The sequence below is a fragment of the Anopheles coluzzii genome (genome assembly GCF_943734685.1).
Source record: "Anopheles coluzzii chromosome X unlocalized genomic scaffold, AcolN3 X_unloc_74, whole genome shotgun sequence".
Lineage (NCBI taxonomy): Eukaryota > Metazoa > Arthropoda > Insecta > Diptera > Culicidae > Anopheles > Anopheles coluzzii.
The window spans coordinates 22,501-27,500 of NW_026054507.1; positions in this window are offsets into that span (position 1 = coordinate 22,501).

A 5,000-nucleotide genomic window follows, 5' to 3' on the forward strand; every position below is an offset into this window, starting at 1 on the left:
CATGTGTTGACTTAGTTGACGTGTCATGTGCATGGATGATTGGCGTACGGGTCATGTATGGTGCACTTGCTTCAGTTGAAGGGATGTACTAGTACAGTTATATTAATTGTTTATTTCACGATCTGGTCTTTTGGCTGGATCGCGAAAAAAACGCTAAGTCCCAAATCTTGAACTCGAGAGGAGAGCGCTGATGACAACCTTTTGGACTGGAGCTCCCTAGAATTCGGCTTTTTCCTACTTTAAAGGGATGCACTGTTGTATGTATTGTTTATTCACGATCTGGTCGTTGGATTGGATCGTGGAAAAAAAACGCTAAGTCCCAGATCCTGAACTCGACAGGAAAGCGCTGATGGCAAACATTCTGACTGGAAGTTCCTAGAAATCGGCTTTTTCCTTATTGGCATTATGTGGCACGTTTATTGTGGCTAGAACATTAATTATCCACCAAATGGCACCAACGCTTGGCGAAAGTCTCGAAACACTCCTATCCCGACGCACCAGCAACCGCAACACGATGCAAAATAAATTGCACGAGCTACTGATACTTGTACCATGCACGGTACACGGTACCAAAATATACCCCTGAAAGTGTGCAATTTGGTGCTATTCTAGGAAATTTGTTTGGGGAAGCCTAGCTACGCGTGTCGCACGTTGCATGGTCGTCGATCAGAGGCATGCAAAAGCACCTATCTAGGGGACTTACTTTACGTTCTAGTAGCAAGTTCGATTTTCCGGTCTAGCACGGCAGTACGCCTGCATGCATACACTCCATGTACCAAAAATGTATCAACCTAGGCGTTGCTCAGTAGCTTTTGGCGGCACATGTAAAAAGTACTCGAGTTCAGATTCTTGGAACTTTGCGTATTGTTCAAAACTTATAACGAAAACTAAATTATAAATGGGTAAAAGGCTAGGCGTTTCTCAGTAGCTTTTGGCGCCACGTGGCAAAAGTATTCGAGTTCAGATTTCTGGGACTTAGCGTATTTTTCAAACCTGATAATGAAAATTGAAGTACAAATGGGGCATAAGCTAGGCGTTGCCTAGTTACTTTTTTCGCCACATGGAGGAAGTAGTCGAGCTCCAATTTCTGGGACGTAGCGTATTTTTCAATCATAATAAACCGAATCAAACATAAAAATCATGAAACTTACACCACGTCCCTAGGTTGTGCACAAAACGTAACGATATAGTGCCGGCGAGGTTAGAGGTGCACCAAAATTGTGTACCGATTAGGAAAAGTACTCTATGTTGCTATGACTTGGGTAAAAAGTGTTGATTAACTGCTGGTTACGATAGACAGTTGCTTATCGTACACATCGCAAACGAACACCCCTTAGTGAGCAGTAGCAGAAGTCGATGGAACAAAGCGAATGCATTACAAACTGATCAAGTAAAATAAGGAACGCTACGTACTAGGACTTCTTTCCAAGAATGGTGTCCGCGACGGGAGGGCAAGCGTCCTTCCCAGGTTTCCCTAGTAAACCTTGTATGGTAAACATACCCAAGCGTGTCCGTAAGCACGCAACGATAGTCACGAACGAGCACATACCTAGGGAAAGTACTCTACGTACTAGGACTTCTGTCCAAGAATGGTGTCCGCGACGGTCGGGCACTGTGACGCAATTACCAAATCCTAGAATCGTACAAGCAGTGTGTACAAACATAAACATTAACGCGTTCGCTCGGGCTGCGCCGTCCGTGTTGAACACAAATGCGGGTGATTATATGAGTGGATGGACAAAAACATGCGTGGCGAAGACAATTTTCTGCACGATGTGCACATAGCTCATTTCGTCGTCCCGGGCGAATGGAAAAACACAAAAATCTCGAGTATCTTTCTAGGTTTCTGTTATAAAAGGGCAGGCCAAAAGGTGACCGGTTGAGATGAGCATTTTAAGCATGCAAGCACTTAATTGCAACTTTTCCTACAAAAACTAGGTACGTACACGTAGATTGTATCAACATGGACATCCATGATTGCGTACGCCCGGGCTGCGCCCTCCGTGTTGTACTTTCCCTGATTGGTACACAATTTTGGTGCAAGTGTACCAACATCGACATCTATGAACGCGTACGCTCGAGCTGCACCCTCCGTCTTGTACTTTCCCTGATCGGTACACAGTTTTGGTGCACGGCTATCCCGAAAGGCAACTTGTACCAACATCGACATCCATGAACGCGTACGTAGCGTACTTTCCCTGATCGGTACACAATGTTGGTGCACGGCATAGGAAATGGGCTTAAAATGGTCAAACTCAATCCATTTCCACTAAAGATATTCAATAACAGCTGTGCCGATGAAGTAGGGCACGATGCAAGTCAATGTTATTTAATGAATTACATGTTCACCATACATTTCAGTACAAAATTGCTCGGTCAGACCTACAAAGTGCTATATCTCGAATACTAAACGTCGCAGATGGGTGTCGTAGAACAATTTTAAGTTCGTCTAACGATTCTACATCCGATTCTGGATAGTGGTTTTTCGACCACTTTTCAACATTTTGTGACACCCCGAACCTAGGGGCAGCTCCCTAGCTTTTTTCAAAAATGTGCACCGAACGGGCCAGAGAGCTCGAGTAGTCGAAAATTTTTTTTTTGCTAAAACCCCTCAAAACGTGTCAGGAACGCACCCTAGATGATGAAAAGTGCAACCAGAACGTCAATCGACAACATGCCCGGGGGTACAAATTTGCTCTACGCGTCCCTAGGTAGGGTACTTTTTCATACAAACATCAAAGTGTACGGTGCACAAAGTGCGCGGAACAAAAATTGCTCGGTCAGACCTAGGACGGGCCATATCTCGAATACTAAACGTCGCAGATGGGTGTCGTAGAACAATTTTAAGTTCGTCTAACGATTCTACATCCGATTCTGGATAGTGGTTTTTCGACCACTTTTCAACATTTTGTGACACCCCGAACCTAGGGGCAGCTCCCTAGCTTTTTTCAAAAATGTGCACCGAACGGGCCAGAGAGCTCGAGTAGTCGAAAAATTTTTTTTTGCTAAAACCCCTCAAAACGTGTCAGGAACGCACCCTAGATGATGAAAAGTGAAACCAGAACGTGAAACGACAACTTTGTTGGGGGTACCCTTTTTACTCTACGGGCCACTAGCTTAGGCGCGCCAACAGCGCTTTCCTCTCGGGTTCCCATTTTTTGCCCTCCTGGGATTATGATCATTTACTCATTGCCTACTATAGGGAAGGTACCTTGCTCCGAGGTCAAAAATGAAGATTTCACCAAATCGTAGTTTTAACCTCTATTTAGTCGTAGGAGCATGGTTTGCAGTGTCCGTGGGTCATATAAGCCCCCGTTTGGGTCATACGTCCCCTCCCCGATGAAAATCGTCATATGACTATAGGCCGAACTTATGAAGCAAAAGTGGTGTCTGGTGGGTTCTGCCGATGATCTTAACCTATGATTTTGAGTTTCCACTCTTTCAAAACGTTTCCTGGAGCAGTACATCACGGGTCTACGGACCCAAAGACTTCGTTGCGATGGTTTCAAGCATAAAAGTTGTAACAGTTAAGGGTTTTTAATACGCGTATATTAAATCATTGCTTGAAACTAAGCTTCGTTGTCTTTAAACTCTGCAAGACCAATCGAACTTCTTAGGGAAACTCGAAGCATTCACGCTAAGCTGGTGGTGCAGGGCACATAGCGTGATGAAACCGGGTTTCCCTAACCAATGTGGCATATTTTTTCCCTGAGAGTGAAGCTCAGACCCACGTAGGGGAGAGCGAAGTGGAACTTTAATGTTCAATGCAGCAAATGTTCGCCATGCGGATAAACAAGTTGGAATAGTTCAATGTAGTGTAATGCAAACACGAATCGCAAATAACGATACGGGACCCAGAAGCAATTCTGCGGATCCCTCGGGGAGTGGTGAGTTGATATAAATTAGAGGTGAAAGTCCAAGTTGTTCGAGCTCCGGCTCGGCAGCCGATACGAGGTTCCTGTTGAGCTTGTTTGTACATCGCGCAGAGGCGCCGTTCGGTTCTAGCAATGATTCCCGCCACCATGTTCCATGCGTGCAGAGATCCGTTAGAGCTCGTTCAATGTGTCCCGCCGTGATTACGAAAAAGTCCAACAGTTGACTTAGTTGGGTGTGCGTCAAGTAATCGCGCAGAGATGCCGATCGGTTCCTAGCAATGTTTCCCGTCACAAGGTGGTATTGGCACCTGTGCAGAGTGGCCGTTAGCAATGTCTCCCGTATCACGGTGGTGTACCATCACTAGTGCAGAGTGACCGCTAGCAATGTCTCCCGTCACAAGGTGGTAGCCCAGAAGTGCAGAGAAGCCGCTGTAGCAAAGTCTCCCGTATCACGTTGGAGTTCTTCCACTAGTGCAGAGAGATCGCTGAACCGTTCAATGTGTCCCGTCGTGGTGTGCTTGTACCGAGCACGTAGGATACACCTTGCTTTGTTGGTTTGGGATAGGAGTGGTCGCGCAACTGCCTCCACGCCGCAGAGTGCCAGTTCGGATTGAAGGTCAACTTTAGCCGTTCAATGCATCAGTCGGTGGGTGTTCAGATGGCATCACAACTTCCCCTAGGTGCTCAAGTTGGCTGGGTTGTAAAACATGTACACATGCGCAGAGTATCGTGCGTACTAGCAAAGTCTCCCGTCACGGTGGTTACGAATGAGTTCCATGCAGTGCAGAGCGATCGTTAGTGCGTGCAATGTACCAGTCGATGTGTCGTACCGGCATACAACCCCGCTTAGAGGCCCGTCGCTCGAAGAGGACAAGAAAGAGTGCGCAGAGTGCCGTACCGGCATAGCAATGTCTCCAGACATACGTTGGGACACCCGACGCAGTGCAGAGAGATCCGCTAGCCGTGTGCAATGCATCCGACGTTGCCTGCTTGTGCAGTCTATCGAGTGGCGCCAACGGACGCTCTGGCGTCGCAGAACAAATCTCGGTGGTCACGGGGGACTTGCGCCTCGCGTGATCAAGAGTGTAGTTCGTGTTCAAGCAATTGACTCGAATTCTGGTTGAT